This window comes from Silene latifolia, chromosome 9, assembly GCF_048544455.1.
Source record: "Silene latifolia isolate original U9 population chromosome 9, ASM4854445v1, whole genome shotgun sequence".
NCBI classification, from domain to species: Eukaryota; Viridiplantae; Streptophyta; class Magnoliopsida; order Caryophyllales; family Caryophyllaceae; genus Silene; species Silene latifolia.
In genome coordinates, this window is record NC_133534.1 from 62,321,572 (window position 1) to 62,335,458 (window position 13,887).

Sequence of the window (13,887 nt, forward strand, 5' to 3'; positions counted from 1 at the left end):
TGAAAGCTCTTCGGCGAAACAAAATGGTGTAACACCAATGGTATGCTTGACGCAATCGGGATTCAAAACACGGGGATGAGAAAACTCACGCGGCAGAACGAGCCAATTAGTCGATAAAGGTTAGATTATGGGCCCGGACAAGGAACCAGACTTATGACCGTAATATCAATTAATACACTTCAACCAAGACCTCGTTCGAGTTTCATCATCTAGGGATCGCAAAAGTTCCCCAGCGGAGTCTCCAATCTGTGGACATAAGCCACCTACACGCTAAGCCAATCTGTGGACGTGCAGCAGTCGGAAAGCCACGCTCAGTGGCGTAGAAATGATTTCGACCGGATCACTTTAGATCGGTCAGTTTCGTCTCGGTGAAGATCTAGAAATGATTCAGAGATGTTCCAAGTCGCCACCAAGCAATTATGAGATTCCTGAAACCATTCCAATCCACTTTGTACCTCGGTCAAACGAAGCAAAAAGCGCTGCTTGACATAGGTACTAAAGATAAGGATTCGTCCCTCTTTACCATCATATCACTAGAATGACTCTCGTTCGCCCTGGATAAGTTCGCCCACCATCCAAAGTTGCTGAGTAAGAGGTGAGGGTACGTATTTGGAAGCTCTTTAATCAAACACCTAATCCCGCCCGCGGTAGCGGCCTCTACTGATCAATCTTGGTTAGTTAAGTGCAAAAGTTGATAAAACGGGTTAAATGCATGAATGCGCATCCACAAGTTTAAACCTAATATTTTAGATTTGCTATGTCGGTTGTTTATCCATGTATCAAGTAATTGATGTCAAGTTGGATTTAATTTTTATTGGCATGCAAGACGGAAATTAAACATCTATTTACCAAGTTAGGTTTGTGGTGCTTAACACGATCCATTTGTCTTAAAAAGTATTTTAAAATGCAAAGTGTAAAATGCAAACTCGTCAATCTGATCCGTCCTGTATTCGGGTTAACCAAAGTCGGTATCGCCCTAGACGAATGCTGGAAATAGGACAGGAGCAGTGCCAGGCAGCCATTCAGGCGCGAGCTTGTTGGCAATGCAAATAGGCCTATCCAGACTTAAAATATAGAAGGAAGGAGCTGCCTTGGGGCGCGAGCCATCAGGCAACCTATAGCGCCTCTTCTGGTTGTTTAAAATGTTTGTGAAATTGTTTGTAAAAGGGAGTTAAAACCCGCTTTTGTTGAAAAGGTCGTTAAGACCATTTTTGTGCTAATATGAAGAACGCGACTCAGAATAATTATCATTGTCTTGATAATATTCGATGTCGGGTTTGGTTTTGTAATCTTGACATGGATAGTTTTGTATAATCGATGTAAAAAAATGTTTGATATAAACTAATTTTTTTAAGTTCATTACTTTGTAATTAAAGTGTAGAAAAATGCTTGATATCAACAAATTATATTAAGTTCATTGCTTTGTAATTAGCCAAAAGTTTATCATTGTACTCGAGTTAAACTGACATGGTATGTAGAACCAAGGATGATTAGTCGTGTATAACTAATATGGTTTTTTGTAAATATAAAAAAATGAAAAGAGGGCTTTAAAATACCCTTTAAAAATGTAATTAACTAAATATTATCACCGAGTCACAGATTAAACCGTCATGGCATGAAGAGCCAAGGGTGAATATAATTCATGGTTAAAAATGCTTGTTATAAAAATGGCTTGAAACATTTAAAATGGTAAAAACCGATTGCAAATAAGAAATGAAATGAAGGAAAGACTAACTCAAACATGTATGAGTTCTGACCTGGGGTGCCATAAGAGGCGAGAGGTACCTAGTTGTGACTAGGAGCTTCCGCCTCAGGTCAAAACTCGATTTGGCTCAATTAATCCGTATTTTGGATCATGTTATGTATGTTTTATCATGTTAAAGTCATAAAAACAGATAAAAAGAACATGAAAGAACAGCATTAATTATACCCTTATATTTACATGCTTGGTTGCTTGACGAGAATTCGACAAAGTGTAAAAACTCATGAGTCGGAAAACTCGATTTAAAACCGTTTTTTGTAAAATATGGAGTGTTGCTTTGCTTTAGTGATGGTGTAATTGGTCTAAGTGGTAAGTCAAGTAATTTAATGCACGATGACAGTACCAAACAATGTGTAAGGCTCGTATTTTCAATCGGTAGGTTGAAAATACGTGTCGTTTGTTTACTCGGGAAGTCGAAGTCTAGAATTTTAAGGGAGAAAACAAGGGGCGGACTCTCGCGTACCTTCAAATGGTGGCATTTGAGGGGTATTTATAGAGGATTTGTGTGGTTTTGCGTTTTGGGCGACGTGGCTGTAAAGCTGCTTGAAGAGGCCTGATCATGTCCGCGGGTCTTCCAATTGTCTTGTCATTATCACGCATTTGGATTTGTGGTTTGTTCTATACTAGGTTTTGTAGGATATGATTGTACTTGACCATCAAGTATCCCGTGTTTACTTAGCATGAATGCATTGTGTGAGAATTATTTTTTGTGTTTGACTCGGTTTGACTCGTTGTTGGAGTCGGGATTTGAATTTTGAGTCGGTTTTTGGTCCGGCGTCGGTTTTGACTCTAGTTAGTGTCATTGCGACCCCGTCCTCGTGCATAAAAGACTCCAGGTATTTTTGAAATGTTGTGAAAATGTTTTCGTTTTCGAAATCATTTTTGAGTTTTCCGACGCGTAGTTATATAAACTGTCCATTAAACGTAGCGATTCCTAACCATGTTGTAGTCCGATAATCATCGGATGTTTGTTGAGGATTCAATAGATACCAGGTATCTACAATTGGGGAAGATTAGTATGGCTAGGCTAGAGGTTTGATTTGTTGTATTGGTCAATCTTGGGTAATGTTGGTTTGTGACCCTTCTCCATCAGCGAAAGTTGGTTAGGTCGGGAATCGGGTACCAGAAATTTGGACTTATTGCTAACCTAGGTTGAGACCGAAAGGGAGAACCATGGGAGTGCGCCTCTAGCTGTGAGTTTGAAAGTGATTTTTGAAAGGAGAAGCGGGATGACTTGGAACATGGTGAGAGCTTAATGACCTTAATTGGTGCTAGAGTGTCTTGTGAAAGTGCTCGTTCTTAGGGTACTCGGGTTTCAAGTTAATGGTGCCAACTCCGAACCCGAGAGGGAGGGAAGTTGGGAGGTCTTATGTTCTAGTCCGAACCTGAGAGGGGGGGGGGGGTTAGGCGGATTAGAGTCATCTCCTCTTTACGTATCACCCCAATAACTAGCTAAAAGAATCATGTTGATAAATCACGAACTATTGTTGGGAATTCGGCTCCTAGGCCTTTTATCTTATTGAATTGATCATTATTACATATACGCTCCCCGTGAATTCGACCCTCAAGAGCTATTACGATACCGTGTGCTTGTGGTATAAAATTACTCATCAGTTACGGGGACATAACCTTATCATTAGGGGGTAAATTATGATAATACTAGCTTTTAAGACCGGGCTATAAGTTCACGTATGATTAAATAGCGTGTTGTGTAAATAATGAGTTAATTAAGACGATAAGTTGAGTTGAGTGGTGTTTAATTGAGGTGTAAAGTTATAATGAGTGATTCGTTGTGTATGGCACTTTGTACGGTATGCGCGAACTTCGAGATTTTAAGGGGGGAAGACTGCAATACCTATCATTTTTGAAGTTTTTGTGACCCTACTGTAGGACTCTCGATCGAGTAGTGTGGTACTCGGTCGAGGAAACCTTTACTTGAATTACTGAGAATGTTTTTAGTTTGACCTGAACCTGGCTTAGGTCACTTGATCGACTTAGCTGAATACTCGACCTAGTGTAGGTGTACTCAATCGATAGAGTTGATCGAGTGTCCTCGCTGTAGAAGCTTACGCGTTGTCTCCTAAAACTCGTCTTTCCTAAATTGTTTCTAATTATATTAATTGATTCATAGACTAACCTAGCTCGATCTTATACCTAAATATATACTATAACTATCAGTCATAATACAATATTGCCAATTACAAACACACAATAAACTCTAAATCATAATTGAGAGAAAGAGAAGAGAAGGGGCGCAGACTTGAGCATTGATTACTGTTTTCATACCAATTTTTGTAAGTTTAACTAGACCTACATCATTAATCATTTGATTATGCTTTAATGTTGACCGTGACCTTTGGCTGACCTTGACCATACGTTGACCTTCGTTGACCAGGCGGTTAATCACGGTTTGACCGTGAGTCATGAAGACTAATTAGGGAATTTTAGGTCAGTTCAGGTGAATGATTCGTCAAGGAACATTACTGATTAAATTACTATTCGTGCTTGTGATGAAATTTGCTAGAAAGGTATAAATTTCCTACTCAATCTGTGTCTAATTCATTATGCAATTGTTATATCGTGATTCTGAGACGGTTTTATGCCATGTTTGGATGAGATTATATCATGTGGTTGAGATATTACATTGTATTTATAGTTATTATGATTATTGCTGGATTGTTATTATTATTATTATTATGATTATTGTTGGGTTGTTATTGTTGTTGTTGTTGTTGTTGTTGTTATTGTTGTTGCTGTTGTTGTTGTTGTTATTGTTGTTGTTGTTGTTGTTGTTGTTGTTGTTGTTGTTGTTGTTGTTGTTGTTGTTGTTGTTGTTGTTGTTGTTGTTGTTGTTGTTGTTGTTGTTGTTGTTGTTGTTGTTGTTGTTGTTGTTGTTGTTGTTGTTGTTGTTGTTGTTGTTGTTGTTGTTGTTGTTGTTGTTGTTGTTGTTATTGCAAAATTATATTGTGACAAGGAATCCGATATGTACAGTAACGAGAGAGTGTACTATCGATGATGTTGCGATACGGTGTCGAGGGAGTGTACCTAGGATATTATGTGGCACGGTGTTCAAGGAGTGTGACTTTGTGATGACACTGGTGGCAGGCATGCGTGGCCGTGTATGTTGATAGTGATGACACGGGTGGAACGTGGGTGAGACGTGACCGTGTATGCACGTGGTATTGTAATGACTGTCATTCATTTCTCAATGTTATCTTTTCAGTAATTGTTTATTTTGTATTGTTTTGTTAATTCCTACTCAACCAATGGTTGGCGTGTGTGTGTCTATGTAAATGTAACCACACTTTTTCTTATGGTTGCCGGTGATGATCCATTTGTTATTTCCATTCACATGAGGAGCAAATTGATATAGCAGGTAAGAAAGATTAACCCGATGCGGGGATGTGTGGCTTGGGGTGTGTGACACAGGAGAACAGATCGAAACCAGATGAATGAGTTTAGCCTGTCATTTAGTAGTTAGTCAGGTTTTATTAAACTTCTGCTAAAGGTTCTTGGATAAATAGGGGTGTTACAGAGAATATTAAGGAAATATGTTTAATTGGATTTAAAAAAAAAAAGATTATATAATTGGAATATCCCATCTATATATGGTCCTCTTAAAATTCTTTTAACTTCCATTAATCCAGGAATATTCCTCGTTAGTGGTACCCTATTTCGAGACTAAACTTGGGTGATTTTTAACCTGATTTCAGCTAAAAGACGTAACACCCCCTTCTTACCCGGCTAAGGTAATGGGAGGATGTTACCATCTCGGTTTCCCGAGGTGATGGTGAATCGGAGTTGCAATTAAGAAACAACTTAAATAAATAACAATTTTAGTGATTTACAAATGATTAAATGATTAATAAATGTGAAGTAGACATTATACAACTCGATTATTATCTAGGATTATTTAACGAGAATACTTTAAACTATTGAGGTCCTTCTCAAATTACTCCAAACTGTGTTTTAACTACTATTATACCCAACTAATTCACCCTTTATCTTTTAGGGGGTGTTTGGTTGGGGGTATTGGAATGGAATGGAATGGATTTGAGTGATTCTAGCGTTTGGTTGGGGCATTTTGGAATGAAGTTAGAATCCTGATGGATTCTAATTCCACCCCAACCCCTTGGAATCCCATACCCACCTTTCCACTCAGGTTTCTAACTCCATTCCCCCCTCCATATAATTTTAGATTGAACCAAACAATAAATAATAGGTATGGGGTTCTAAATCCATCCCCTCATAGTATCTCATTCAATTCCAATCCATTCCGACCTTTTGAACCAAACGACCCCTTAATAGAATTGCCCTTTTATTAACCTGTGGCAGCAGGTAACATTAAGTACGGGTCCCACATTCTTCTTCTTCTTCCCCAGGCCACCATTCTTCTTCCTCCCAAATCTATCCCTGACTTCTTAAAATGCCACTTACCCTCATTTTTTTTCCTAACCTACCATTCACCATTAAACACCATAATTTTTCTTCCCCAAAGAGAAATAAGATATCAGATTAAAACTTGGACCATCAAAAATCCAAATCTGGGCAAGTTCCTTTTATGAAAATGTCACTCTCATCACCATTCTCCACAATTAAAAACGAAAATAGGCAGATTAAAACGAAAATGATTTAAGAATCGCCCAAATTAAAGAGCATTAACTCTCATCAGCACTACAATTAAAACAAAAATACCCAAATCTGGGCAAATTCACTTTGTTGAATTAAATTTCATTACTACACTACATAACCTATCAAAACAAGAGCACCACCACGTCCTTGTTTTCCATTCACAAACATAACAACCGCGTCCAATTCCTCGCTTCAAGCTCGCTAGTTGTACATCGTCACTCTCGCTTCAAAATCTGGACAAATTCCCTTATGTTCAAATCTGGGCAAATTCGTTTGAGAAGAACAAGCAACAAGCATGCATCTTATATGTTAAAATTTGGGCAAAATTTTAAATCCAAAGATTGCAGCTTTTTATTTTGTTTTTGTTAAATCAAAGGAATATCATTATGGTGGGAGTTATTGTTTACTTAAAAATGTGGGAACTTTGTTGGATTTCCTTAAATTTGGGAATGAATAAAGAAGGAATGTTGGAGAAAAATAGATTTGTGCAGCATATCGATGAGATTAAAATGTTAATCTGGGGCTTAAATGTTTGAATAAAAAAAGAAGGAATGTTAATTTGGGGATGACGATGGTTGGGGTGGATAATGATATGATGGATAAAGGTTGATGAGTTGGGGGTAAGTTTGCAAGGAGAAGGTGAGACGGACGTGTAGTATGAGAAGAATGGGTCAATTGTATGGTTTATTGTAAATTAAATTGAAGTATAGCGTATTTTAAGAAGACCATCAATAGTTTAGAGTATTTTTAGTAAATAACCCTATTATCTAAGTCATCTAACTAGGTAGCTCGACTCCAAGTCCAAAACGAGTACCGTCTCCCACGTGACATTAAACCAACTTGTACCTAACCTACTCCCCATATGATCGGAAATATCATATGGAATGACACAAGCCATACCGGAAATAGGTGACAATTACACAAACACACAAACACGTCAGTTTCAATAATAAGACACAACATGATAGACAATATGCAACATGCCAATGATATGAATGAGACAAAATTATACAACCACCACGCCGGTGCCGAGACACGCCGAGACGTACCCACAACCACCGGTGTTAGGGACACACCCACGACACCAAACCTCACAAATAGGTACTCGGAACACGTCCGTGGTACCGGGACCGAGAGCGACTCAGATCCCCTGCCAGATGCCGTTCCTCAACCACACGAGTCCCTCCGTACTCAAGTCATTAATGTGCACATCCCTCTTGGTGTGGGAAGCTCTAAGAAGTGACTCAAGCGTAAGACGGCCTCCCAACCGCCTTACGTCTCCTCAACAACAAGTAGTCAACCGTAATCCATCATGTTCTCCGATATACATGACAAACACGATAAATACAAGATATCACACATTATGCTAATATACCCATTTCACAATGAATATGCATCACTCTTACAAATTGTGTCTCTTTCTCATATATCATGAGTGTCAATCATGCCACATACTCATGTATACCAACAACCACATGTTATAATGAAAATCCAATGACATTATGAAACCAACACTAATGACTCACTATCAAGAACAAGAAATGAAAGTGTAGATACCCAGTATCTATCGAGTCTCCAACAAACACCCGATGATTATCGGATTACAACATGCTTAGGAATCGCAGCATTTGATCGACAGTTTTGTATAACTATACGTCGGAAAACTTAAAACGATTTCGAAAATAAAACATTTCAAAACTCTTGAAAAGTACCTGGAGTGTTTAATGCACGACAACGGAGTTGCAATGACACTAACTAGAGTCAAAACCGACACCGGACCAAAAACCGACTCAAAAATTCAAATCCCGACTCCAACAACGAGTCAAACCGAGTCAAACACAAAAAACAAACTTCTCAAAACTTGCATGTTAAGTATTCCCGGAATACTTGAATGGTCAAGTACAAATCATGTCATCCAAAACATAGGATAGAACAAATCATGATTTCAATTGCGTGATAGTGACAAGACAGGTGGAAGACCCAGGAAATGGCTTGCTCCTCTTCGAGTAGCCAATGCGGCCACGTCGCTCAAAACGCACACAACCACCCATTTTCCTATAAATACCCCTCAAATGCCACCATTTGAAGGTACGCGAGTGCCCGTCCCCTTATTTCTCCCTTAAAATTCTAGACTCGACTTCTTATGTCACAAACCGACACGTGTTTTTGACCTACCGATCGAAAACACAAGCCTTACCTATTGTTTGGTACCGTCATTGTGCATTAAATCACTTGACCGACCATTTCGACCAACTACACCATCACTAAACAAAACACTCTTTTACATTGCTAAAACGGTTTTCAACCGAGTTTTCTAGCCTAACAAATTGATACACTTTCATTGATTTCTCGTCTCAAGCCTAGCATGTAAGTATGAGGGTGTAAAAATCCTCTTCTTTCATGTTTTTCATCTGTTTTATGACTGTAATATGGTAAAACATGCATAACATGGTTCAAATATAGGTTAGATGAGCTAAAATCGGACTTTGGCCGGACAAGGGGCTGCTTGCAGAGCAGAGAGGCTCGCGCCTCAATGCCCTCTCAGGCCTTAATCCAGCCGTGTTTTCTCTCCTTTTTCCTCTTTATTTCATATCCTATTTACAATCGGTTTTTACCATTTCAAATATTTCAAATCATTTTCATGATAAAATTTTAACCATAAGACATTTTCACCCTTGGTTCCTCATACCATGTCGGTTTAGTTCGTGTTTCAGTGATAATATTTGGTTAATTACATTTTAAAGGGTATTTTAAAACCTTTTATTTCATTTCTTTTCATTTCAAAACAAACACCTTAGTCATAAACACAAAGTCATCCTTGGTTCCACATACCATGTCGGTTTAAACCCGAGTACCATGATAAAAATTAACTTATTACAAACAAATGAACTTAATACAATTAGTTCATAATTATTTTTCAAAACTATTCAAGTCAAGCTTGCAAAACTGAACCCGACATCGAATATTGTCAATACAATGACGATTATTCAAGTCTCGCTCCATATATTGATACCAATGCGATCTAAACGACCTTTACAAACCAAGACGGGATCAAACACCCTCTTTCAAAACCTTTTACAAACCTTTTAACAGTCAGAAGATGTCCCTTGGGGAGTCTGATGACTCGCGCCTATTCTCAAGTTTTCAAACCAGGACAGGCCTGCTTGCATCGCCTGATGGCTCGCGCCTCAATATGTTGCCTGATGCAGACCCTGTTTCCTTTCCAGCACTTGTCTAGGACGATCCCGACTTCGGTTAACCCGAATACAGGACGTATCAGATGACAAATCTGCCCCTTTTACATTGTATTTGCAAAATGCCTTTCTAAGACAAATGGATCACGTTATGCACCATAAACTTAACTTGGTAAATGGATGTTTAATTTCTGTCTTGCATATAAATCAACACTAAATCAAAATTGACATCAATTACTTGATATTTGGATAAAAAATCGACATAGAAAGCTTACGTGTTAGGTTCAAAACTTGTGGATGCGCATTCGTGCATTTACCTGTTCTATCAGCTTTTGCATTTAACCAACCAAGATCGATCAGTAGAAGCCGCTACCGTGGGTGGGATTGGGTGTCTGATTTAAGGGCTTCCCAATACGTACCTTCACCTCTTACATAGAAACTTTGGATAGTGGACGACCTTATCCAGGGCGTACGAGAGTCATTCTAGAGATAGGATGTTAAAGAGGGATGACTCCTTATGTTTAGTACCTATGTCAAACACCGCTTTTTGCCTTGGTTGACCTAGGTATTAAGTGGATTCGAACGGGTTCCGAGCATCCCACAAATGCTTAGTGGCGACTCCGAACATCGCTTGCATCGTTTTGAGACCCTTGTCGAGACGAAACCGACCGATCTAAAACGATCCGGTCGAAAGCATTTTTACGCCGCTGAGCGTGGCTTTCAAAAGACCGCTATACGTCCACATATTGGCTTGGCACGTAGGTGGCGTGTCCACAGATTGGCGACTCCGCTGGGAAAACTAAGATACTTGTGTCTTTGTGATCCCTAGATGGTGATACTCGAACGAGGTCTTGGTTGAAATGCATTAATTGATATTACGGTCATAAGTCGGGTTCCTTGTCCGGGTCCACAGCCTAACCTTTTTCGACCAATTGGCTCGTCGGCGTGAGTTTTCTCAACCCCGCGTTTCGAATCTCGATTGAGTCAAGCATACCGTTGACGTTACACATTTCTGTTTTGTCAAAGAGCTTTCATTTCCTTCAAGCATGAGGCTAGGGCACCCTCCTTACACAATTTTTTTTGAATGGTATCCCTCTCGAAAATCGGGGTTTGATCGCTTGGTGTGTAACCCACCCTTTTAAGCCAAAACCCGTGTGAGCATTATGCATAATATAGTAAAACTGCGAGTGCTTATGTGTTATGTGATAATAAGTCCTTCCGTGTCATTTCAAAATTTCAAAAACTCCTTTTGCGCCGTTATAATGGCCATTTCAAACCTCAGTCTTTCGCCGACCGTTGCATTTCGAAAAAAAACACGCCTTTTTAGGCCGTCGTAATGACGATATTCAAACCCGGTTTTCTACAACCATTTCAAAAGCACGCCTTTTTAGGCCGTCATAAAAACGGTTTTCAAACCCGATTTTCTACAACCATCTCAAAAAGCACGCCTTTTTAGGCCGTCATAATGATGATTTTCAAACATGGTTTTTACAAACTGTTTCAAAAACACGTTTTTATGCCGTAATAATCGCCACGTCAAGACACGGATTGTAACCCGTCGCGCGCCGACACAATGGGTCTTTCAAAACCCGAAAAGGGCACACACCCCTTATTTCGAAACTTTTTCAAATCCCGAGGACTGTACACCGTCCCCGAGACCTTTTCAAACCTTTCAAAACTCGATTTTCAAAACATAAAATTTTGAATTTCAAAAGTCGTCTTTGGGAAGGGCACATTGTTTTCTGAGCCGCCGCAACTCGAACTTAAACCGTCTTTTGAAATTAAACTTAAGATATCTTTTCAACTGATCCGACTTTCAAAGATCCCTATTCTTCGGGAGCCGTCCATAAAGCAACAAACGAATCCTTTTGAAAACCTCTATTTTCGAAAACTTCAGATCACCATTCAAATTTTGCCTCATGTCTATCGAGTTGAAGCAAGCGTACTTATGGGTCGTTACATATGAGTCATCTCACCTCGAGACTTGTTCAACGGCGTCACGCCACTACGTTGAACGTTTGTCAAAATCCGGTCAACAGTGTCACATTATAAATCGAGTCAGCACCGAGGCACCACACACGGTTGCCCTCGTCTTGTTGAGTCTATTTTATCTTTCCGTCTCTTGTGTTGTCTGCGTTTAGTCGTTAAACTGTGTCGGATTGGGATGTAACGTGAGCCATTTTCTACCTTAGAGCCATGGCCCCGTCTTCAGCTTCGTCCAACAACAACAATGACAACAGAGATCTCACGACTGCTCAGCAAGCCATCCTACTCACCGCTCTTAAGGTTACCCTGGACCGTGTCGAGACTCGTATCGACACCCTGGAAAATAAGGAAACCGGAGAACCCAACACCCCGCCTTTGACTAAAACAAAGAAGAGGCTCAAGCTCTTAGAAGAACAACTCATAGCCCGTGGTAACAATATCCACCTAGAGAACAATCGAAGATTCGAACCCGTCGGAGATCAACTACCCGATTATTTTACCCTAACTGATGTACCCAAGTTTAAGGGAGTGGAGGACCCGCTCAATCACATTCGAACCTTCAACGATTACATGTCTATCAAGAGGGTCAAACAAGAACTCTCCATCTGGATCTTTCCATCATTCCTGGAACCGATTCCCCGCCAATGTTACTATTTCCTCAACCCCAAGAGCATTACCACTTGGGACAAATTCGCCGTTGAATTTGCCAAACAATACGCCGACAACGTCGAAACCCAAGCCAACACCCGCACTCTTGAGGTCTTGACTCAGAATGATAAAGATGGGTTCACAGAATTCCTAACCCGTTGAAGGAGGCTAAGCACTCAATTGGTCAGTAAGCCGAGTGAACCAACTCTGGTGGAGAAGTTTGTCAACAACCTCCGTCCAGTTTATGCCAACCTGCTAAGATATCAAAACATTAAAACTTTCCAGGACCTACAAATCCTCGGGACCCGCATTAAAGACGATCTCCGCAAGGGTATCCTAGCCAAAACCATTGGTAGAGGCTATCAGGGATCTACATCAACTGGATCTCGCCCCTATGGTCAGACAAACAAAATCGATGAGGTCAACCTCCTCGAACCAACCACGAAGAAAACTGAGTGTCCTCAAAGGGTATCCACAAACTTGGGAACAACCTATGCCAGTGCAGAAAGATCATAGATCCATATTAGACTCTCTAATAAAAATTAAATTATCTCATAATTTATCATTTAGGTGATCTATGTAACATGCATGCTAATATAAAAGCATAAAAATGAAAGTATAAGGAAAAACAATTTCCTTACATTGATTTTGTGGTAAAAAGGGCACAAACTAGTTCACCTTACTAGCTTGTTCTTGAGCTTATAACAAATGGATGATCCTCCTTACTAATCTTCAAAGAGAAGATCTCCTTCAAGATGCACCCAAGAACTTACCCAAAAATAATAAAAAGTATTTAACTAGAACTTATTAATATTATACCCTTGATATTATTTGTAATATTACTAACAAGTCTTAGTAATAAAATTTATTTACTAACAATCTTAGTAAAGATGAATAATTATTTTTAGAGAGATGAATGATTTATGTTCACATGCAAACATACAAAATGATGTAGTGTAGAAATGAACAAAGGATGGAGTGTAAAGGAAGGGAAAGTGGCGGGTGGAATGGAGTGTTGGAGTGGACAAAGTTTGTCTTATATTTTTCATCTTACATCACATGCAAAATCTTATATAAGATAACTTATGGTAGTATACAAATTAAGGTGAAATGTTTATGTGAGTAATCATCCACTAATCTATTTTACACAGTCCACTTACCCATTTATGGGTCCATGTTGGTTCTTATATTTGTCACACAAATACGTGTAATTTTATTTTAAACATCGTTTCATGTTTAAATACTTCCATAATTAATTCTTCCAAATCACTCCGTAAATATACGTGTACCACTACACATATTATTTACGTACTAATATTAATCACATTAATCAATTAGTACAATTTTAGTGAATTAACAATTAATTAACTAAAACCCGTCTCCCAAAATTCATTATTCAATTATCACATAATTAAATAATAACTGTCGTTCCTCGAGTTCGCAACTCGAACTCTCTCTTAAAATAATTGACTAACCTTTTAGTCTACAAATCAAGGGACTAAATAAATTGTATCTCATACAATTAATTAGTTGTCTATTGGGGTTCGTTCCTATAGGTGTGACCGAAAGGGATCAGTTGATCACCGCCGTCTCACGACAATAACGTCAAACTCTAGTCAGCCAACCATTATCGATTTACGTTTTCAACTGACGAGGATCAAATAA